This window comes from Rhinoraja longicauda, unplaced genomic scaffold (genome assembly GCF_053455715.1).
Source record: "Rhinoraja longicauda isolate Sanriku21f unplaced genomic scaffold, sRhiLon1.1 Scf000651, whole genome shotgun sequence".
Classification (NCBI taxonomy): Eukaryota; Metazoa; Chordata; class Chondrichthyes; order Rajiformes; family Arhynchobatidae; genus Rhinoraja; species Rhinoraja longicauda.
Genome location: NW_027601867.1, coordinates 13,018 through 37,739, shown reverse-complemented (window position 1 = coordinate 37,739; position 24,722 = coordinate 13,018). Strand labels below are relative to the sequence as shown.

At 53.3% G+C, this 24,722-nt stretch overlaps 1 pseudogene; it reads left to right on the top strand.

Annotated features, from left to right (window-relative positions):
* Positions 1-18,364: 18,364 nt before the first annotated feature.
* On the top strand, positions 18,365-19,513 carry LOC144591188 (protein rapunzel pseudogene; annotated as a pseudogene).
* Positions 19,514-24,722: the final 5,209 nt, after the last annotated feature.

Here is a 24,722-nt window from a genome sequence, read left to right as displayed (position 1 = left end):
TTTCCTCTTTACATACCCAAAATCCAGAATTGCCTTCCCCCTGTTTGCCTCCAGTACAAGCTGTTCTAAGAATCCATCTCTGAGACACTCCACAAACTCTCTTTCCTGGGGTCCATTACCAATTGATTTTCCCAGTCTACCTGCAAGTTGAAATCTCCCATAACCACCATAGCATTACAGTTGCGACATGCCAATTTTAGCTCCTGATTCAACTTACACCCTATGTCGAGTCTACTGTTCGGGGGCCTGTAGATAACTCCCATTAGGGTCCTTTTTACCCTTACAATTCCTCATTTCTATCCATACTGATTCTTCATCTCCTGATTCTATGTCTATGATGGGTGAGGAGCGAGGCCGATACGAGGGGAGAGGGAACCAGGGTCTGGCTTACTGGGTCCTCAAGGGCGGCTAGTCAGATAACAGCTAGTCAGATATCAGATAACACCCTCAAGCCCTCAAGTAGTCACCCCCATGGCACATAAGTGGACGCGCGAGGAGAGGGATGTCAGTTCACTGGTCGTTCCACATATCCAAGGAAGGCAGCGGTTAACAAGCCAAATGAGATGACAGGTGGCATGAAGATGGTGGATGACACCAAAGTTGGCGGTATGGAGGATGGTGAGGAATGTTGTCTAAGGTTAGAACAGGTTCTATATTGACTTGGAAAATGGGTAAATGAATGGCTGATGGAAGTTAACTCAGAAAAGTCGGAAGTGGTCAAATGTATAATGAATGTATAAAATCATCAGGGGAATCGAAAGGGTGAATGCATATCATCTTATTCCAAGGCTAGTGGAATAAAAAAACAGAGGTAATAGGTTTAAAGGAGAGTGAGAGGAGAAAGGTACAATATGAACCTATGGGATAACCTTTTCACAAACGGTGCTGGGTAGATGGAACAATCTGCCAGAGGAAGCAGAGACAAAGATCTGCAGATGCTGGTTTACAAAAAAGGACACAATGTGCTGGAGTAGCTCAGGGGGTCAGGCAGCATCTCTGGAGAACATGGATCGGTGATATTTTAGCTTGGGACTTGTTCAGACTTATTGTAGTGGTAGAATGGATAGAAAGTTGGAAGAGAGGGTGGCGGGGGGGGGGGGGGCAAAGTCTAGCAAGTGATGGGTGGATAGGTCAGGAGAAGGGTTTGTTTGGAAGATGTTTGGGCAAGGGCAGAGATGAAAAGACAAAAAGTGTGAGATGGGATAGAAGAGGCACAACATGTGGTCAGAGCAATATAGGACGAAGGGGATAGGTGGTAAGGGGAAAGGAAGAAATGTGTTCAATCAATGTTGGGCACAGCGCTGCCCAAGACTGTAAAAAATTGCAGAGTTGTAGATTTAGCCCAGTCGATCACACAGACCAGACTTTCCACCAGTGACCATCTATGGTTCACACTGCGTTGGAAAAGCATCCAACATAATCTATGACTTGTCCACCCCTATCATTCTTTCCTCTCCCCTCTCCCATCAGGCAGCGAATACAGAAACTTGAAAACACGTCCTTCTAGGCTCAGGAACAGCTACTTCCCCGCTGTTATTTGAATGCTGAACAGTCCTTCCATAAGGTAGCGTGTCGTCCTGATCTCCCAACCTGCCTCATTGTGGACCTTACACTTTTTATAAACGTGCATTTTCTTTGCCCTGCACGTCTTTGGAATGTGGGAGGAAGCTAGACCATCTGGAGCAAACACACGCAGCCACAGAGAGAAGCTGTAAACTTCGCACAGAGACCACGCGAGGTCCGGATCGAACCCAAGTTTTCAGGGCCGTGAGGCTGCAGCGCTGCCAGCTGTTTTGCATTAATGTCTAGCTTTTTGGTGTGTTTTTCTTTTCACTCTCCTGTAGAATTTAGGTATAATTTATGTATAGATTCGGTGTGTTCTCTGAACCTGTGTACCTGGATGACACACTCGACGCACCCTGCTGGAATCTGTGTGGATATTGTGTTGTCAGACCGACCGGTGGAGAGGGCGTGTCATTGGAGCATAGCTTCCTTACATCTCATCTCTGAATGAATCGTCCAGTGGGAATAAATGCCTGGAATCCATAACGCGGTCCTTGGTCTGCGTGCCTTCCTCACAGGCGCCGGTTTCATTTGCTGGTCTGTCTGCTGACCAGTTCTGTGTAGAGCCCTCCTTTCTGCAACAGCTCAGCATGTGTTCCCACCTCTGGCCACAAGACACAACCCCAAGTAAAGTTCACGTACGCACTCCCTTTCCATATTGCTGCAACGTCTGGTGCAGAGATGTAACTGCTCGAGATGCTACCTCACAGCGCCAGAGACCCGAGATCGTACCAGACCTCACGAGCTGTCTATGTGGAGTTTGCATGTTCTCTCGGTGACTGTGAGGGTTTCCTCTGGATGCTCCGTCTTCCCCCATATTCAAAGACGTGCGGGTTTGTAGGTTAATTGTTTTTCGTAAATTGCCCCGAGCGTGTATGGGGTGGACAAGAAAGAGGCAAAGTGTGGCAATAAAGGGAGCATTTCATGGTTGGCTGCTTGTGACAAGAAAGTGTGATAACATAGAACTCGTGTGAACGGGCGATTACTGTTCGGCTTGGACTCAGTTGGCTAACGACCTGTTTCCATGCAGCATCTTTCAATTATTCATATCTGCTGATTGCTAGCAGTCGAGAGCAACTCAAAGATATAGAAATATAGCGCTGGGATACCCTGTGTAGGAAGGAACTGTAAATACTGGTTTAAACTGAACATAGACACAAACATCTGGAGTATCTCAGCGGGTCAGGCAGCATCTCTGCAGAAAAGGAATAGCTGGTGTTTCGGGTCGAGACCTGTCTTCAGACTGAAAGTCAGGGGATATGGAAACAAGAGATAAAGATAGTGATATAGAGAGATATCAAACAAATGAATGAAAGATGTGCCCAAAAGTAACAACGATAAACGAAACAGACGATTGTAGACTGTGGGCTAGGTGAAAACGAGCTGTAGGTAATGAAACACGAGGATGACACGTGGGGGTGAGACGGAGAGCAAGAGGGGATGCAAGAATTACTTGAAGTTCGAGAAATCAAAACTTCTACTGCTTGGTTTTAAGCTGCCCAAGCGAGATATGAGGTGCTGGTGCTCTAATTTGCATATTGACCTCATTCTGACAATAGAGGAGGTCCAGGACCGAGGGTCATTGTGGCAATGGGAAGGGGAATGAAAGTGTTTGGCAACCGGGAGATCAGTTAGGCCCAGGCTGAGTGAGCGAAGGTGTTCAGCTAAATGATCAACCAGTCTATGTTTGGTATCTCCGACATTCAAGTTGGGACCCTCTGGAAGAAACATTGCCTACCAATGTTTTCCAGAGTTGCTGTCTGCCCACTGAGCTACTCCAGTACTTTGTGCCTTTTTGTATATTAACCATATTAATGTGGTGGTACATGTTTTCAAGCTTTGTTTGTTCTCCCGTTTCTTTTATCACCGTGTGTGTGCATGTGTGTGTGTGTGTGTGTGTGTGTGTGTGTGTGTGTGTGTGTGTGTGTCGGGGGGGGGGGCTAAGGGGGGCGGGTAGCGTGGGAGAGTAAACCAGTAATGTACACATCATGTAAATCGCTGTCGCCTGGGGTGTAGATTGTGAACGAGAGTTTGTTTTGAAATTCATCTTTGGACCCCGCCCGTCCTTGTTCCGTCTCCCCTCCCGGAGCCCCATTCCCAGGTCCCTTTCAGAATGGCAGGCAGTAACTGGTGGGGTACCGCAAGGCTCGGCGCTGGGACCGCAGCTGTTTACAATATACTATTTACAATATACATTAATGACTTGGATGAAGGGATTAAAAGTACCATTAGCAAACTTGCAGATGATACAACGATGGGTGGTAGTGGGAACAGTGAGGAAGATGCTATGAGGTTGTAGTGTGACCTGGACAGGTTGTATAAGAGGGCGGATGCATGGCAGATGCAGTTTAATGTGGATAAGTGTGAGGTTATCCACTTTGGTGGTAAGAATGGGAAGGCAGAATATTATCTGAATGGTGTCAAGTTAGGAAAAGGGGACGTACAACGAGATCTGGGTGTCCTCGTGCATCAGTCACAGCAGGCAGTGAAGAAAGTGAAGAAAGCCGATGAAATTTTGACCTTCATAACAAGAAGAGTTGAGTATAGGAGCAAAGAGTTCCTTCTGCAGTTGTACTTGGCCCTAGTGAGACCGCACCTGGAGTACGGTGTGCAGTTTTGGTCTCCAAATTTGAGTAAGGATATTTTTGCTATTGAGGGCGTGCAGCGTAGGTTTACTAGGTTAATTCCCGGAATGGCGGGGCTGTCATATGTTGAAAGACTGGAGCGACTAGGCTTGTATACACTGGAATTTAGAAGGATGAGAGGAGATCTTATGGAAACATATCAGATTATTATGGTGTTGGACGCGTTAGAGGCAGGAAACATGTTCCCAATGTTGGGGGAGTCCAGAACAAGGGGCCACAGTTTAAGAATAAGGGGTAGGCCATTTAGATCTGAGATGAGGAAAAACCTTTTCAGTCAGAGAGTTGTGAATCTGTGGAATTCTCTGCCTCAGAAAGCAGTGGAGGCCAATTCTCTGAATGCATTCAAGAGAGAGCTAGATAGAGCTCTTAAGGATAGCGGAGTCAGGGGGTATGGGGAGAAGGCAGGAACGGGGTACTGATTGAGAATGATCAGCCATGATCACATTGAATGGCGGTGCTGGCTCGAAGGACCGAATGACCTCCTCCTGCACCTATTGTCTATTGTCTATTATTTATTGCTTCATCTGTCCCCACCTCTCTTGCCACCCCTCACCCCCCACTCTAACCTGCTCTACCCACTCCCCTCGCCATCCGTTCCGCCGCCTGTCCGCCCTCTCCCATCTCTCCCCGCTCAGCTCATCACTCCACACTCCCCAGTCCATCCCCACTTCTCCGGGTCTACCACACGACCCATGTCTCCCCCCTCTCCACGACTCTACCAGACACCCCCTGCCTTATTCCCATATCCCGATAACCCCCCTCTCTCTGTGTGTCACCCAACCGCCGCCCCCCACTGCTCAGAGAGAACAATAATGTACAGGTTACGTAAACCTTGTCTCCCGGGGTCAGGTTGATATTCGGACCCAATCCGCATTTGCGTGTGTGTGTGTGTGTGTGTGTGTGTGTGTGTGTGTGTGTGTGTGTGTGTGTGTGTGGGTATGTGTGTGTGTGTGTGTGTGTGTGTGTGTACGGGTGTGTGTGTGTGTGTGTGTGTGATGGTGATGGTGAGAGGGTGGGAGGGTAGCGCGGAAGAGTGAACAAGTAATGTACATATCATGTAAGTCGCTGTCGCCTGGGGTGTAGATTGTGCAAGAGAGTTTGTTTTGAAGCTCATCTTGGACCCCGCCCGTCTTTGTTCCGTCTCCCCACCCACAGCCCCACCCTCCATCTCTCTCCACGTCTATACCCACCCCTCACTCCCCACTCTCACTTTCTCTCCCCACGACCCTAGCCATCCGTTCCGTCGCCTGTCCGCCCCCCCCCCCCCCCCCCCGTCAAACCGCGCTCAGCCTGTCGCTCCACACACTCCAGTCCATCCCCACATCTCCTGGCCCTAACGTACGCCCCATGTCTCCCCTCGCTCGCCGACTCTCCCAGACTCCCCCTGTCTTATCCGTATATCGTGGTATTCCCCCCTCTCGGTACGTATCTCCCCGCCCCCGCCCCCCAACCCCCCCCCCCCCCCCCCACCCACCCACCACTGCTAATGGTAGAGAGAACAATAATGTACGGGTTGTGTAAACCTTCTATCTCCCGGGGTCAAGCTGATCTTCGCACACAGCCCGCATTTTGTGTGTGTGCGTGTGTGTGTGTGTGTGGTGGGGGGGGGGGGGGGGGGGAGTTATCGTGGGAGAGTAAACATGTAATGTACAGATCATGTAAGTCGCTGTCGCCTGGGGTGTAGATTGTTCAAGACAGCTTGTTTTGAAGCTCATCTTGGACCCCGCCCGTCTTTGTTCCGTCGCTGCTCCCCCAGCAGCACTCTCAGTCGGTCCCCATCTCCCCCCCCCCCACACCCGCCCCTCCCCCACCTCCCCCCCCACCTCTGTCCTGTTTTTTAGCCGCCCCCACACCTGCGCCCGCCACTGCCCTGTGATCACAGCTGAATTTGTGCTCACAGCGAGAGGACAAAACAGACCAGGAGAATCTGTTGTCTCCCGGGGTGGAAAATGCAACAGAGAATTCGTTTTAAAGCAGATCTTCGGTCCTAGACCGCGTTGTTTATACCCCATATTCCGACATCCGCCCTGTCTCTACGTCCACCCCACCCCCACCCCCCACCCGCACTGCTCTCGACCCCCTTCCCGTCTGTGTGATCACACTGAGTGGAAGCGCAGTGTTGGGGCAGTGTGTTCAATGAAGCTCTCAGTGTCGGGTAGAAGGAAGCACAACTGGCGACAGTGTCTGGACTGGACACACCAGTCCACAGCCCCGTGACCACAGCCCCGTGAGCACAGCTGCCTCTCTCAGTGTTCATGGGAACAAATACCGTACAGACCATGTGATTCTGTTGTCTCCCGTCGTGGAGATTGCAACAGATAATCTGTTTTCAAGCTGATCTTCGGACACAACCCAACCCGTATTATCTCCATCTCTCCCCACGTCTCTACCCACCCCTCACTCCCCACTCTCACTTTCTCTTCCCACTCCCTGGCCATCCGTTCCACCGCCTGTCCGTCCACCACTCTCTCACCGGGATCAGGTCGTCGCTCCACACTCCCTAGTCCATCCCCACTTTTCCGACTCTACTGCACGCCCCATGATCTCCCTCTCCGGAACTGAACCTCTCTATCTGCCCCCCCCCGGCCGCATTGCTCGCGTATCCCCTCCCGAGTTGTGATCAAAATCGGTGCAAGCGCAATGTCGGGGGCAGTGTATTCAATGATCCTCTCAGTGTCAGGTAGAAGGAGGCACAACTGCCGGATGTATCTACACAGGACCTGCCCTCCGTCTCCCCACTCCTGCCCTCTCTTCACGTCCCCCCCTTCATCCCACGTCGCTGCCCACTCCCACGGCTCTCCTCGTCGCACCTTCACCTCCGCTTGTCCACCACCCCAGTTGCTCCCAGATCAGCTGGTCACTCCCCACTTCTCCGTCTCTTACCATCTCTCTGCTCACAGCGAACGATGGAACGAATATTGTACAGAACATGTGAATCTGTTGTCCCCCGACGTGGTGATCACAAAGGAGCATTTGTTTTCAATATAATATTCGGACCCAGTCCACAGTTAATCCGTCTCTCCCCACACCCCACCCGCACTCACCCAGTCTCTTTCCGTCTCTCGCCCACTCCCCGTCCCTCCATCGCCCTTCTGTCTCTGCCCCAGTCTAATCGGTCACCCCAGTCCAAATCGTTGTCCCTGCGTCTATTCCCAGCACCTCCTTCCATGTTTCTCACCCTCCGGTCTCTCCCCTTCATCCCCCTCCTCTCCCCATTCCCTCGTCTCACACGCTCCCCACACTTCTCTCCCCATCCATCACCTCCGCCGCACTACTCGCGTTCTCCCTGCGTACTGTGTGCTCAAACTGGGTGCAAGCGCAGTGTTGGGGACAGAGTGTTCAATGAAGCTGTCAGTGTCACGTAGAAGGAAGCACGACTGGCGACAGTGTGTGCACAGAACACACCGGACTACAGCCCCGTGAACACAGCTGACCCTCCCCGTGGTCACAGCGAGGGTGGTGGGGGAAGTGGGGGGGGGGGGTGTACCAGGTTGAGAGTGAACATGTAACGTACAGAATATGTGGACGTGCTGTCGCCCAGGGAGTGATTGTACGGGAGAATCAAGTTGATCTTCGAACCCCGTCTGCATTTGTTCCGCATCTCACCGCCTCCGCACTCCAAGTCAGCCCCTGTCTCTCCACCCCCCCCCCCCGCCACAACCACCACGCCCCACCTCGTCTCTCCTCTACTCTCCGCCTCTCTCACCAAACACGCACTCCTCTCCCCAAACCCCCTACCCGTTCCTACGCTCCCCGTATTTCCCACTCTCTCCCCACTCCCCGTTTCTGTCCCAACTCCCACCGCTTCTTCCAACTCTCCCCGTCTCTCCCCTACTTGTCTCCCCCACACCCCGGTATATCCCCCCTCTCCATGCCTCTCTCCACTCTCCTGTGTATACCCGTCCCCACACACGCCACAACCCTGAGTTCACGTCGCGGAGTGAGGGGGGAAAACAATAATGAACAGATTGTGTACATCTTCTGTGTCCCGGTGTCAAGCGAATCGTCGGATCCAGCCCGCATTTGTTTCCTCCCTCTCCACCCAAAACCCCGCACCCTTCCACTCGTTCACCGTCTCCCCCTCTTACTCGCGGCTCTCCCGACTCCCCCCGCCGCTCCCCCTCCTCCTGCGAACACGTCCCGAGTCTCTCCCCAACAAACCCGTCTCTTCCCCTGCTCGCCCGGGCTCCAGGGGTGTATATTGTGCAGGAGATTTTGTTTTGAGGTTGATCTTCGGACCCCGCCCGTCTTCGTTCTGTCTCCCCTCAACGACCCTCCCCCATTCCCCCGACTCTCTCTCTGGTCGTTCCGTCTCAATCGACCCCATGTGTCCCCCGTCTCCCCTGATTATAGATCCCCCTACTCCTGCACCCGCCACAGCCCCATGGACACAGATGACTCTGTGTTCACAACGACAGTAGGGTGTGGGTGGGGGGAGGGAGAGGGGTGATGGTGGGGAAGGGTAACGGGGACGCTGAACAAATACCGCACAGACCAGGTGAATCTGTTGTCTCCCGGGGTGGAGATTGCAACAGAGAATTCGTTTTCAAGCTGATCTTCGGACCACGCCCATATTTGTTCCATCTCTCCCCCCGTCTCTGGCCACGCATCACCCCCACTCTCACCTTTACTGCCCACTCCCCTCGCCATCCGTTCGGCCGCCTGTCTGCCCTCCCCCCGTCTCTCCCCGCAATGTTGGGGCAGTGTGTTCAATGAAGCTCTCAGTGTCAGGTACTCCACAATTTGAGATTTTTACTAGATAAAATCCCATGTGGTTGAAGTGCACATTGTTGGATTTCAGTAAAGGGTATTTTTTTTATCCATTTTGGATTCACCATGTAGAGATTACAGCCGTGTTTATGCATAGTGCACCCCCCAATGGTAAGGTTACAGTTTGCCAAGAAGTACTTAAAAGAGCAACCACAGTTCTGGAAAAAGGTCTTTGACAGATGAGACCAAGATTAACTTATATCAGAGTGATGGCAAGAGCAAAGTAAGGAGGAGCGAAGGAAGTGCCCGAGATCCAAAGCTCATCTGTGAAACGCGGTGATGGGGGGTGTTATGGCCTGGGCATGTTTGGCTGCTGAAGGTACTGGCTCACTTATCTTCATTGATGATACATCTGCTGATGAGAGTAGCATAATGAATTCTGAAGTGTATAGACACATCCTATCTGCTCAAGTTCAAACAAATGCCTCAAAATTCATTGGCCGGTGGTTCATTCTACAGCAAGACAATGATCCCAAATATACTGCTAAAGCAACAAAGGTGTTTTTCAAAGCTATGAAATGGTTAACTCTTGAGTGGCCAAGTCAATCACCCGATCTGAACCAAATTGAGCACGCCTTTTAAATGCTGAAGAGAAAACAGAAGGGGATTACCCCCAAAACATGGATAATCCACAGATGGCTGCAATACAGGGCTGGCAGAGCATCGCCAGGCAAGACACCCAGCAAATGGTCATGTCCATGAATTGCACACTTCAAGCAGTCATTGTATCCAAAGGATATGCAACAAAATACTAAACATGACATTGTTGTGTCCCGAAAATTATGGTGCCCTGAAATGGGGGGACTATGTATAAACACAGCTGTAATTTCTTCATGGTGAAAGCACAAAGTATAAAAATTGCCTTTGTTAAAATCTGACAATGTGCACTTTAATCACATGTAATTTGTTTCTATTAAAAATCTCAATTTGTGGAGTACAGAGGCAAATAAATAAATGATGAGTGTTTGCCCCAAACATTATGGAGGGCACTTTTTCAGAGTCCACATCTTCGACAACCGATACAGAAGTTGAGGTTGGAGGAGTGCAAGTGAACCTTTGCCTCACCTGGAAGGACTGTCGGGGTCCCTGGACAGAGTCGAGGGAGAAGGTACAGCGACAGGTGTTGTATCTGCTGCGGTTGCAGGGGAAGGTACCTGGGGAGACGGTGGTTTCAGTGGGAAAGGATGAGTTAAACAGGGAGTTGCGGAGGGAACGGTCTCTGCGGAAGGCGGAGAGGGGTGGAGGTGGGAAAATGTTGGAGGTGCCGGAAATTATGGAGAATTATGTGTTGTATACGACGGCTGATGGGGTGGAAGGTCTGGACTAGGGGGACTGACCTTGTTGCGTCCAGGGGGAGGGGAGCAAAAGCGGAGTAGCGGGGTACCGAGGAGACACGAGTGACGGCCTTATTTATCATGGGAGAGGGGAACCCCTGTTCCCTGAAGAATGAGGACATTTCGAATATCCTAGTACGGAACACCTCATCTTGGCGCAGATGCGGCATAGACGGAGGAATTGGGAGTAGGGGATAGAGTCTTTGCAGGAAGCAGGATGGGAAGAAGTGTAATCGAGATAGTTATGGGAGTCAGAGGGCTCTTAATAGACATCCGTCAATAGTGTATGTCCTATGATGGAGACCGTGAGATCAAGAAAGGGGAGGGAGGTGTCGGAGATGGTCCAAGTAAATCTGAGTGCCGGATGAAAATTGGTGGTGAAGTTGATGAAATCCATGAGTTCTCCATGGGTGCAGGAGGTAGCACCGATGCAGTCATCAATGTAATGGCGATAGAGTTTGGGGATAGGGCCAGTGTACGTCTGGAACAGGGATTGTTCAACGTACCCTACAAAGAGGCAGACGTAGGTGCGGCCCATGCTGATGTCCATAGCTACGGCTTGGACTTGGAGGAAGTGGGAGGAGTCAAAGAAGTTGTTGAGGGTGGAGGACCAGCTCTGCTAGGCGGAGTAAACAGCTGTCGCCTGGGGTGTAGATTGTACAAGAGAGTTTGTTTTGAAGTTGATCTTCGGACCGCGCCCACCTTTGTTCCGTCTCCCCTCCCCCAGCCCCACACTCAGTCCCTCCCCGTCTCTCCCTCACTGCCCCGTCCCTTGCCTGTTCCCCCAACTCCCTGACTCCAAATCCTTCCGTCTCCCCCTCCCCCTCCCCTCCATCCCCTGTCGAAAGGCGCCCCCACTCCTGCACCATCCACAGCCCTGTGAGCACTGCTGACTGCTCACAGCGAGAGGAGGGGTGTGGGGGAGGGGGGGAGGTGATGTTGGGGAGGAAGTGTAACGAGGACATGGGGACAAATACTGTACAGGCCATGTAAATCGTTATCTCCCGGGGTGAAGATTGCAACTGAGAATTTGTTTTTAAGTTGATCTTCGGACCCCGTACCCACTCCCCAGTCCATCCACACTTTTCCGTCTCAAACGTCTCCCCTCCCCTGTCTTATGCGCACATCCTGATATCCCCCTCTCTCATTCCGTCTTCCCCCACTACCCGTTACTCCTCCCGTCTGTGTGATCAAATTCAGGAAGAAGGAAGCACAACTGGCGATAGTGCTTGGACAGGACACACCTGGCCACAGCCCGGTGAACACAGCTGACTCCCCATCTGCTCACATCGCGGGGTTGGAGAGGGGGCATAACGGGAGAGAGTGAATAATAGTGCACAGGTCATGCGAACCTGGTGTCGCCCGGGGTGGAGATTGTCCAAGATAAGTTGTTTTGAAGCTCATCTTCGGACCACGCCCGCATATGTTCCGCCCCTGGGGAGGGGCAAGGTGGAGTGGACGATTTTGGTTCGGGGAGGGAGGAGCGTCCCGGTGGATAAAAGACGGTCCCAATTTCTCCGAGCATCTGATCCGAGTGAAAGTCCCAGCGACGTGATCGAGGAACGAGCGAGGTGTTCGTGAAGGTAATTCTACTCCAGATACGACTCGCCTCCCCCTTCCCTCCCCACTCTCCCCGTCTCTCCCCACTCCTGCCGCCTCTCCCCACTGCCCCCCGCCCTCCCCACTCCTGCCGCCTCTCCCCACTCCCCCCGTCTCTCCCCACTCCTGCCGCCACTCCCCACTCCTCCCGTCTCTCCCCACTCCCCCCGTCTCTCCCCACTCCTGCCGCCACTCCCCACTCCTCCCGTCTCTCCCCTCTCCTCCTACCTCCCTACTGCCCCCCGTCTCTCCACACTCCCCCCGTCTCCCCACACTTCCCCCGTTTCTCCACTCCCCCCGTCTCTCCCCACTCCTCCTCAATCCCTACTGCCCCCGGTCTCTCCACACCCCCCCCCCCGTCTCTCCACACTCCCCCCGTCTCTCCCCACTCCTCCTCACTCCACACTGTCCCCCGTCCCACTCCACTCCTGCCGCCTCTCCCCACTCCCGCCGTCTCTCCCCACCTCTCCTCCCTCCCTACTCCCGCAGTCTCTCCCCACCCTCCCAGTTGTTCTCCACCTCTGCTCATTCCACCTTCCGTTTCTCGCAACCCCATATTTTGCCATCTGCGCACGTCGCTCGCTCACTCCCCATTTCTCTCCCACTCCCCCTGTTTCTCGTCCACTCTTCCCGTTTCGCACCCACTCCCCATTTCTCTCCCACTCCCCCTCTCTCGCCCTGTCCCCTTTCTCTGCCGCATTGCTCCCATAGCCCCTCCCGAGCTGTGATCAAAATCGGCGGTGCAAGCGCAGTGTTGGGCGCAGTGTGTTCGATGAAACTCTCACTGTCAGGTAGAAGGTAGCACAACTGCCGGTAGCATCTGCACATGAACCGCCCTCCGTCTCCCCACTCCTCCCCTCACTTCACGTCTCTCCCTTCTCTCCACGTCGATTAAAAACTGCTACGGCTCCCCTCATCGCACCTTCACCGCCGCTTGTCCACCACCCCCATTTGCTTCCCGATCTGCTGGTCACTCCCCACTCCCCCGTCTCTTACCATCTCCCTCTAGCTCCCCACACTCCCTTCATCTCCCCATACAACCCTCCCCCGTCTCACGTCCACAGTCCGAGTCTCTCGCACTCCACACACCGCTCTCCTGTCGACAGATAACAAGAATTGCACAGATCATGTACACTGCTGCCGCCCGCGGAATAGATTGGAGAAGAGAGTTTGTTTTGAAGTTGATCCTCGAACCTCGCCCTCACTTGCTCCGTCTCCTGGGAGGGGTCAGATCCCAGTGCTAACTATCGGCCCGACTCCGCAGCGCCGCCTTTCCCCATTCCCCCCGTCTCCCCCCGCCCCAGCATCCCCTCCCCCCCCCCATCCCCGGGAGACGTCGATACCCCCTACCGCTCCACCATTCCCCGCTCGCCTCTCCCTATTCCAAACCACGGCCCTGTTAACACAGCCGACCCTCTCTGTGCTCACAGCGAACGATGGAGCGAATACTGTACAGAACATGTGAATCTGTTGTCCCCCGGCGTGGTGATCGCAAAAAAAGCATTTGTTTTCAAGATAATCTTGAAGAATCGAGGGACATAGAAGAACTGAAAGAAATTTGCATTAGGCGAGAAATAGTATTGGGTAGACTGATGGGACTGAAGGCTGATAAATCCCCAGGGCCTGATTGTCTGCATCCTAGGTTACTCAAGGAGGTGGCTCTAGAAATCGTGGACGCATTGGTGATTATTTTCCAATGTTCAATTGAATCAGGATCAGTTCCTGCGGATTGCAGAGTAGCTAATGTTATCCCACTTTTCAAGAAAGGAGTGAGAGAGAAAACGGGGAATTATGGACCAGTTAGCCTGACTTCGGTGGTGGGGAAGATGCTGGAGTCGATTGCTAAAGAGGTAATAACGGCCCATTTGGATAGCAGTAAAGGGATAAGTCCAAGTCAGCATGGATTTATGAAGGGGAAATCCTGCTTGACTAATCTTCTGAATTTTTTTGAGGATGTAATGATGGAAATGGATTATGGAGAGCCAGTGGATGTCGTGTATCTAGAATTTCAGAAAGCCTTTGATAAGGTTCCACACGGGAGATTGGTGAGCAAAATGAGAGCACATGGTATTGGGGGTGGGGTATTGACATGGATAGAGAATTGGTTGGCAGACAGGAAACAAGGAGTAGGAATAAACGGGTCATTTTCAGAATAGCTGGCAGTGGCGAGTGGAGTGCCGCAAGGCTTGGTTCTGGAGCCCCTACTATTTACAACATTTATTAACAATTTGGATGATGGAATTAGACATGACACTAGCAAGTTTGCAGAGGACATAAAGCTGGGTATCAGTGTGAACGGCGAAGAGGATGTTAAGAGGTTGCAGGGTGACTTGGACAGGTTGACTGTGTGGGCAGATGCATGGCAGATGCAGTATAATTTGATCGTCCCTGTCTAACCCCCCCCCCCCCCCCCACCCACCCATCGCGTCTCTTCTCTACTCTCGACCCCTCTCCCCTACAACCCACTCCTCTCCCAACACCCCCTACAGGTCCCCACGATCCCGGTCTTGCCCCCCCCCCCCCACCTCGTCTGTTCCCACTCCCCCTTTTATTCCCAACTCCCTCCGATGCTTCCAACTTTCCCCGCCTCTCCCCTACTTGCCCTGTCCCTCCCCCACACCCCGGTATCTTCCCCCTCTCCGCACTCCCCTGGTTATATGGTCCCCACACCCGGAATTGGGATTAGAGGAATAGACAATAGAAAATAGACAATAGGTGCAGGAGCAGGCCACTCGGCCCTTCGAGCCAGCACCGCCATTCAATGTGATCATGGCTGATCATTCTCAATCAGTACCCCGTTCATGCCTTCTCCCCATACCCCCTGACTCCGCTATCCTTAAGAGCTCTATCTAGCTCTCTCTTGAATGCATTCAGAGAATTGGCATCCACTGTCTTCTGAGGTACAGAATTCCACAGATTCACAACTCTCTGACTGAAAAAGTTTTTCATCTCAGTTCTAAATGGCCTACCCCTTATTCTTAAACTGTGGCCCCTTGTTCTGGACACCCTCAACATTGGGAACATGTTTCCTGCCTCGAACGTGTCCAACTTCTTAATAATCTTATACGTTTCCATAAGATCTCCTCTCATCCTTCTAAATTCCAGAGTATACAAGCCTAGTCGCTCCAGTCTTTCAACATACGACAGCCCCGCCATTCCGGAAATTAACCTAGTAAACCTACGCTGCACACCCTCAATAGCAAGAATATCCTTCCTCAAATTTGGAGACCAAAACTGCACACGGTAGGTGCGGCCCATAGCTACGCCTTGGACTTGGCGGAAGTGGGAGTAGTCAAAGAAGAAGTTGTTGAGGGTGGAGGACGAGCTCCTTTAGGCGGAGTAAACAGCTGTCGCCTGGGGTGTAGATTGTACAAGAGAGTTTGGTTTGAAGTTGTTCGGACCCCGCCCGCCTTTGTTCCGTCTCCCCTCCCCCAGCCCCACACTCCGTCGCTCCCCGTGTCTCCCTCACTGCCCCGTCCCTCGCCTGTTCCCCCGACTCCCTCTCTCATCGTTCCTCCTCCCCCTACCCCATCCCCTGTCTGTAGGCGCCTCCACTCCTGCACCCGCCACAGCCCTGTGAGCACAACTGACTGTGCTCACAGCGAGAGGAGGGATGTGGGGGAGGGGGAGGGGGTTAACGAGGACGTTGTAACAAATACTGTACAGACCATGTAAATCGTTATCTTCCTGGCTGGAGATCGCAACTGAGAATTTGGTTTCAAGGTGATCTTCGGACCCCGCCTGTATCCACTCCCCAATCCATTCCCACGTCTCCGTCTCTCCTCTCTCTCCGACTCTCCCAAACACCCCCCCCCCCCCCCAACCCTGTCTTGTCCCCACTTACTGGTATCCCCCTCTGTCTTCGTCTTCCCCATCCCACTGCTCTTCCCGTCTGTGTGATTAAACTCGGTGCAAGCGCAGTGTTGGGGGCAGGGTGGTCAATTAAGCTCATGGCGGCAAGTAGAAGGAAGCACAACTGGCGATAGTGCTTGGACAGGTCACACCTGGCCACATCCCGGTGAACACAGCTGACTCCCCCTGTGCTCACAGCGCGGGGTTGGGGAGGGGGCGTAACGGGAAAGAGTGAAGAATAGTGCACAGGTCATGCTAACCTGGTGTCCGGGTCATACGAACCTAGTGCACAGGTCATGCTAACCGGGGTGGAGTTTGTCCAAGAGAATTTGTTATGGAGCTCATCTTCGCACCCCGCCCGCATATGTTCCGCCCCTGGGGAGGGGCAACGTGGAGTGGACGATTTTGGTTGGGGAAGGAGGAGGGTCCAGGTGAATAAAAGTCTGTCCCAATTTTCCCGATCGTCCGATCCGAGTGAACGTCCCAGCGACATGAACCATGAACGAGCGATGTGTTCGTGAAGGTAACTCTTCTTCGGATACGTCCCGCATCCCCCGTCTCTCCCCACTCCACCCCCCTCCGCACGTCTCCCCCACACCCTCCGTTCCTCCCAACTCCTGCCGTCTCTCCGCACTCCTCCTGTGTCACACCACTCCCCCAGTTTCTCCCCATCCTCCCAATCACTCACAATCTCTTCTCATTCCACTGCCCGTCTCGCATCCCCACCCCCGTATTTTGCCTTCTGCCCCTGTTTCTCGCCCATTCCCCATTTCTCTCCCACTCCCCGTCTCTCGCCCTGTCCCGCGTCTCTTTGGCATTGGGCCTCCTCTCTCGTCCCTCCCCGTTTCTCGCCCCCCCCCCCCCCCCCCTCCCTCCGTTTCTCGCCCACTCGCCTCGTCGCCCTCCCACTCCTCCGGTCGTTCCTTCACTCCCCTGCTCGTTTGCCGCCCCACCCCACCCCCTCACCCCCCCCCCTCAACTACATCCTCCGGCAGCTCGTTCCACACACCCACCACCCTCAATGAAAAAAAAGGTTGCCTTCGAGTCTCCTCGTAAATCTTTCGCCCCTCACGGCTGTCTGCACCCCCTCGATCTCCCCCCCTCCCACCGCACCGCACTCCTCCTGTTCCCCCTCCCAACGGTGTGATCAAACTCGGTGCAAGCGCAGTTTTGCGGGCAATGTGTGCAATGAAACGCTCATTGTCAGGTACAAGGAAACACAATGAGCGATATGTCTGGGCTGGATATAGACACAAAATGCTGGAGCAACTCAGCGGGTCAGGCAGCATCTCTGGAGGGAAGGAATTGGTGACGTTTCACCACTGAACCACAGAGCCGTGAACACAACGGGCTATCCCTGTGGTGACAGCGATGGGAGTGTGGGTGGTGGGAACAGGGGGACAGTCATCAAATAAGTTTGATTTGAAGCTGATTAAGATCCCCTCTTGGATTTGATCTCGTTCCGGGGAGGGATAGGTCCCGACCCCGGGATCGAGCAAGATTATCCATCATCCACCTGCGCTCCAAGATATAGTGTCTCGGATGACTCAACCTCTCCCTGTAGCCCAGATCCACAGGTCCTGGCAGCATCTTCGTAAATCGTTTCTTTATCCTTAACAACTCCCCCGTCTCTCTCCACTCCCCACGTCATAAAGAATCATACAACATGGAAACACGCCCTTCGGCCCAACTTGCTCACGCAGAACATGATTGCCCATCTGCTTGCATTTGACTCAACCCCCTTAAAACAATCATACCCGTGTATCTGTCAGATGTTTTTTTAAAGGGTGTGATAATACCAGCCTCAACTACCTCCCCAGGCAGCTTCTTCCATACACCCATCGCCCTCTGTGTAAAAAACGTTGGCCCTCGGGTTCCCATTAAATCTTCCTCCCTTCACGGCTCTATCCACTCACTCCCCCCCTCCCCCAACCATAAACCCCGCTGCCGCACTGCACTTGGTCCCCCTCCCGAATCCGTGAGCAAACTCGATGCAACCGCATTGTTGGACGCACTGTGTTCAATGAAGCTCAGCGTCAGGTAGAAGTAAGCACAACTGACGACATTGTCTGGACAGAACACACAGGGCACAGCCCCGTGAACACAGCTGACTCCCCCGTTCACAGCATGGGCGGTGGGGGGGGGGGGGGGGGGGGGGGGGGTTTGAAGCTGATATCCGGAACCCGCCTGCAGGGGGGGGGGGGGGGTGGTGGAGGGGGGTAAGTCCCTCACCCACGAACCAGCGAAGTGTCCTTGAAAGTAACTCTCCGTCTTTCTTCACTCTCCCTGCCGCTTCCCTTCAACTCCCCCCTTCCACGTTACTCCACCGCTTCCCATGTCCCTATCTGACCCACCCCCCACGCCTCTATCTCTCTCCTGTCTTGCAATCTCATCGCCGACTCTCAGTCCCCTCCCCACCAGGAGTTGCCCCCACCCCTCCTCCACCCGCTTCTCCTCCATGCCCTCACCCCCATCTCTTCCGCAATCCTCCCTCCTCTCCACTCTTCACCGTTCCGCTTTGCTGGGCTTCCTCGCAACCTTAATTTTTTCCTCTACAGCACCCAGTCAAGAGAACCCACCGCATCCACGACTCGCGACATCATGAGCGATGCCATTGAGCTGACGGGGGCTATGGCCGATATGGGGGCGGCAATGGAAGTGTTTGCCAGTCTGGAGAAGTTTGCTTCTGCGGCCGGAGTACTCGGGCCCATCGCCGGCTTGGCCGGACTACTCATCGGATTGGCCCTAGGTGGCCAGGACAGCGAAGAGTTAGCTTACATGAAGGAACAGTTCGGGGAAGTCAGGAACAAGCTGGACGTGATCTCGGAAGAACTGGGAAACGTGCTACGCGCGGTGGAGCAGAGCACGTCACGGAGCTTGTACGCCCCAGTGGAGGAGAATCTGAAAAACCAGTTCAGAAAGTACATGGAGATCATCAGTGCCCGATCCGAATACATGGAGGCGGAGAAAGAGGAATTCATCGATCACTTCAAGGACACCAAAGGCGACCAGAACCTCCACACCCTCTACGACGGCATCATGGGCGAAAACTTCGTGTTCGGGGTCCCGATCCTGGAAACGGCCATGATTTCAAGCAAGAAGAACCGTCGGGTGATGGAGCAGATGTGCGCCCGGCTGAAGACGCTCTTCTGCATCGGCCTGATCGCCCTCGTGGGTCAGACCGCGATCACCGGTAACGACGTAGAAAGCATCAAGAAGGAGTGGGAATTGAAAATGGGTAAGGTGGAGGTGAAGATGAAGGCCATAGTGGATCGCTGCACCGCCGAGTTTCTGGATCAGGCGAAGAGCGACTTGGAGGTGATGATCAAAGATAACAAAGTCACCTCGCACTCGGACCAATCCTTCAAATACCACCAGGCGCTGGCAAAGAAATACTACTGGCTTTATTGGGCGCTGATTGTGTACGACGAGGTGGGCGGCTTCGCATATCACTGCACAAAAGGCGTCAACTTTTTCTACTTCTACCGACTCAAAGGCATCAATTGTGTAGTCTCCTACAGCACGTCGAAAACCGCCATTGATTGTAACACGATACTGAAGCTCATGAGTGATAAAAGGGATTGCAATGATGCAGGGCAAGTGGTGACACACCTCAAAAGCAAACTGCCCGGGTACATGGTCCATGCCATCCGCCGGTACAATGGGGTCTACTGCATGAAAAACTTCCCAGCCGAAAACATCATGTTCAAAACTTACGACGGAGTCACTATCTGTGTCCACTCAGAGTGACCCATCAACGGACGGTCCACACCCACTGACCATCACCGAGGCCCCCACCGTCCAGAGCTCCGTGTTGACTCTCAGTGACGGTCTGTCCCTCTCACTGTGAGCGCGGAGATTCCCCGCGATGCGCCGCGCTTCTATTTCCCGACCGAAATCCCGTGTTTACCCGCTGCATGTTGCTTAAAGCTGAAGATAGCGCTTTATGTCAGGGTGTGGCGCCGTGCTGAATAAACCTTCGCTGTGCAAACACTTGTCGTCCTTGTGCTTCTTTCTGCCCGACACAGAGAGCTTCTGTGAACACACTGCCCCCAACACTGCGTTTGCACAAAGTTTACGCACACACTCGGGAGGGTCAACACTAATGTGTCCGCGGGGAGGGGGAGTGGAGGAAGGAGCAGGGGGTGGAGGAAGGGGCAGTTGTGGGTGGAGCGAGGGGGGAGGCGACCATGATGTAGAGGGCAAATGGAGCATGTGGAGTGGGCAGGGCAGACAGAGGCGCAGGATGGGGAGCGGGATCGGGAGTTGGCGAGTTCAACGGCAATAACTGCACTGCAAGGATAGGCCAGGATTGGCGGTGCGAGTGACACGAGGGGAGGGACGGAGGAATACCGTGGAGTGGGGTGGGGAGTGGGAGTTGGGGAGCGGGGAAAGGGATGGTTGGGGGAGTGGGGGTAGTAGGTGGAGAAAGGGAGTGGAGATCTTTGGGGGAGTTGGGAGAGAGATTGCATTGAGATGTGGAATGGGGAAAGCGGGGGGAAATGGGAAGAAATGGAGGGACAGTTGGGTGTGCGTAGGGAATGTGGGTGATGGCGGTGCTGGAAAGGATAGGGACTGAGGATATCCTCGGGTACTGATATAGACAGGGGTGTTGTGGAGATGGGGGGAATGAGAAAGGTGGGAGGTGGTGGGACAGACGAGGGCAATGGAGAGAACGGGGGAAGTGGGAGAAAGGGGCGTGTCGGAGAGTGGGGGTGGGGAGAGAAAGGGGGGCTGTGACGAGGTGGGAGGCATGCGAAGGGACGTGACGGAATGGGGAATGACAGGGATTGTGGGATGAGGGAGAAGTGGAGAGAAGGGTGCAGGAAAGGACGAGGGAGTGGGGAGAGACAGTAGGGAGAAGGGGTAGATGGCATGATATAGCGAGGGGCAGATTGTAGTGAGGGGCGGGGAGTGGCGAGCGAACGTAGGGAGTTGAGGTGGATATGGAGTGTGGAAATGGACTGGGGTTGTGGGGAGACTGGGGAATGCGGATGGATGGGGGAGTGGGGAGGGACGGGGGAGGGACGGGGCGAGGCAGTGTCCCAGAAGGGGGATGTGTCACATTCAGGAAGACGTTGATCGTTGGCGGACCCCGCGCTGTTTTCGGAGATACGCTCCATGTCAAAGACATTATCCAGCACATTGTGCCAAAGATACACTTGGGTCTGATCGTGGTTTCAGCGCCTTCTATGCGGTTTCTGTGCGGGAGGATTTAGCAGTGCCGCGTCCCCTCCTTTAGATTCGGGTGGTCCCATGTTATCATCCTCTGTCTAAAGAATATTCACCTCATTTCCTTTCCAAAAGTGCGTCCTTTTAGTCTAAGGTTGTGTCCTCGGAGCCAAGAACCTCCCACCAGTAGAAACATACTCCCCACATCCCCAATACCAAGCGTTTCACTATCCGGTAAGTTTCAATGAGCCCCTCATCCCCACCCTCATAAACTCCAGCGACTACAGGCTCAGTGGCGCCAAACACTCGTCATACGTTAACCCAATCATTCCTGGAATCATTCTTGTAAACCTCCTCAAGACCCACTCCAACACCAGCACATCCTTCTCAGACATGGAGTCCAGAACTCTTCAAAATACTCCAAATGCGCTCTGACCTGTGCCTTATGAAGCCTCGGCATTACATCCCTGTTTTATATCCTGGTCCTCTCGAAATAAATGCTAAAATTGCATGTGCCTTCTTTACGACTGATTCAACTTGCAAATGAACGTTTTGAAAATCCTGCACCAGCACTCCCGCTGCACCTCAAATGTCTGGGTCTCTCCCTATTTACCAGACAGTCTACGTCTTTGTTCCTACAACCAAAATGAATGACTCCACATTTTACTCCGCTGTATTCCATCTGCCACTTCTTTGCCCACTCTTCCAATCTGTCCAGGTACTTCTGCAGAACCACTGCTTTCACTATACCACCTGCCCCCCCCCCCCACCCACCCACCCAAACCCTCCACCCACACAAAAACCCCCATCCCCCACACACCCACCCACCAACCCCACCCACCAACTACCCCCACGCCCCCACCACCCCCCCCCCCCCCCACCTATCTACGTGTAATCCGTAAACCTGGCCACAGACACTTTAATTCCTTCATCCAAATCGTTTATGTACAATAGTGACCCCGTCTCCAACGCTTGTTAAACTCCGCTAGGCACAGGCAGCCAACCATGAAATGCTCCCTTTCTTGCCACACATTGCCTCTGCCACCCAGCCAACCTGCTGTCCAAGCTAGTATCTTCCCTCTGATACCATGGGCTCTCATCGTCATCAGCAGCCTCACATATGGTACCTTATCAAAGGCCTTCTGAAACTCCATGTAACAACAGTCACTGACTCTCATTTGTCCATCCTGCCATTTACTTTGTGAAGCCTTCACGCCCACGTTGGCTTTGCATACAGCCTGTCAGCGCTGGCGACGCGCCAGCAGCCTCACGAATGTTAGACGCACTAATTGGCCTTATCTGCACATGGTTTATGATTGGTGAGAAAGTAGGTAAAAGGGGCTACGGAAATAAATGAAACACAAGGTCAGAGGTTCGAGGCCCTACGCCTCCCGGCCCGACCAGCGGCGTGAGGCCCGTCCTTGCGAACACCCGCCGCACCCAGGCACTCACCTCCGGGCCGACCAGCACCGCCACCGGCCTCCGGAGGTCAGCCCGACCCGAGGGTCGACACTAGGTCTGACTAGGTCCCTGGTAGCTCCCGACGACTCCACCGGTGGGGGGGGCGGCCTGGAAAGGGCTCGAACTGCCACCACCCCGACGATCCCGTGGAACGGACTGACTCACCTCCCGGGTCTCTGCACCCCAACGCCGGGCAGAGAGGCCGCCTCGTCCACGGCCGTCCAGCGCTGACTCCAGCCCAGGGAACGTGCTCACGAGGTCCAAGTACTGTCACTTGGATCGGGCGCTGGGAGTGTTTTTGTAAAGGGGGAGAGGGGGGATACAAGTACATAGGTCCTTGAAAGTAACAACATATATAGACACAGCGTTTAGGTTAGAGATACAGCGTGGCAACAGATCCTTAGGCCCATGTAGTCCACGCTGACCATTGATCACCCGTTTACTAAAGATAGACACAAAATGTGAGAGTAATCAGCGGGTCAGGCAGCATCTATGGAGGAAAAGGATGGGTGACGTTTCGGGTATGGGCCATTCTCCATACACTAGTTCTATGTTGACCCAGTTTCTCATCCTACACACGAGCGCAATTTATAGAATCCAATTAATCTACAAACCTGCACGTCTTTGGGATATGGGAAGAAACCGGAACACCCGGAGGAAATCCACGCGGTCACAGGGAGGATGTGCAAATTCTGCAGAGATAACACCCGTGGTCCTGATCAAACCCGGGTCATTGTCGTTGTAAGGCAACGGCTCGACCGCAGTGCCATTGCGCCGCCCCACAGTAGTGAAGAAGGATCACGCACTTTTGCCTTTGACGGTCACGGCAATGAGTACAGGAGTTGGGATGTCCGGCTATAACTGTAGAAGCTGTTGGTGAGAGCGCACTTGGAATGCTGTATGCAGTTGAGTCGCACTGCTGTAGGACTAAGCGAGAGGCGGGTGCAGAAAAGATTCACAAGGATGTTGCGATGACTGGAGGACTTGAGTGTTAAGGAGGGACTGGTTTGTGTTCTCTCGAGTGAATGGGCACACAGGTTGACCTTATAGAGGTTTGTAGCCAAGGTCGGCCACCGGAGGCGTCCCTGGGACACAACGATGGGCGGACAAAGAGACATGTCGGTTTGCAGGAACTGCTCCGCAACATCTTTTGCCCTGCCGACTAGACTTGGGACTTTGAATAATGGCGCCAAAATATGGCGGCGCCTGCATGTTTATCATATGCAAAAACTACTTTCACTGTGCAGTTATATATGTAACAAATAAAGCACCATTGAATCATTGAGAACCATGTCATGACCCACCGTCCCAAGAGGCAGCACCACGTGATGGTAACATGGTTCTGGGTGTAATAACAAGTTCATAAATGTGATACCGCAGCCTTGTGGGGGAGCCGCCGAGCCGGCTTGTGCTCCTCCCCCGAGACCAGAGACCGGGAGGATGGAACCGGCAAGCATGTTGGACATGATAATGGACAATAGACAATAGGTGCAGGAGGAGGCCATTCGGCCCTTCGAGCCAGCACCGCCATTCAATGTGATCATGGCTGATCATTCTCAATCAGTACCCCGTCCCTGCCTTCTCCCAATACCCCCTGACTCCGCTATCCCGAAGAGCTCTATCTAGCTATCTCTTGAATGCATTCAGAGAATTGGCCTCCACTGCATTCTGAGACAGAGAATTTCACAGATTCACAACTCTCTGAATGGAAAAGTTTTTCCTCATCTCAGTTCTAAATGGCCTACCCCTTATTCTGAAACTATGGCCCCTTGTTCTGGACTCCCCCAACATTGCGAACATGTTTCCTGCATCTAACGTGTCCAATCACTTAATAATCTAAAACGTTTCGATAAGATCCACTCTCATCCTGCTATATTCCAGTGTATACAAGCCTAGTCGCTCCAGTGTTTCAACACATGACAGTCCCGCCGTTGCAGGAATTAACCTAGTAAACCTACGCTGCACCGCCCTCAATAGCAAGAATATCCTTCCTCAAATTTGGAGACCACAACTGCAGACAGTACTCCGGGTGCGGTCTCACTAGGGCCCTGTACAACTGCAGAATGACCTCTTTGCTCCTATACTCAACTTATTATGAAGGCCAACATTCCATTGGCTTTCTTCACTGCCTGCTGTATCTGCATGCTTCCTTTCAGTGACTGATGCACTCGGACACCCAGATCTCGTTGTACGTCCCCTCTTCCAAAATTGACACCATTCAGATAATACTCTGCCTTCCTATTCTTACCGCCAAAGTGGATAACCTCACACTTATCCACATTAAACTGCATCTGCCATGCATCCGCGCACTCATACAACCTGTCCA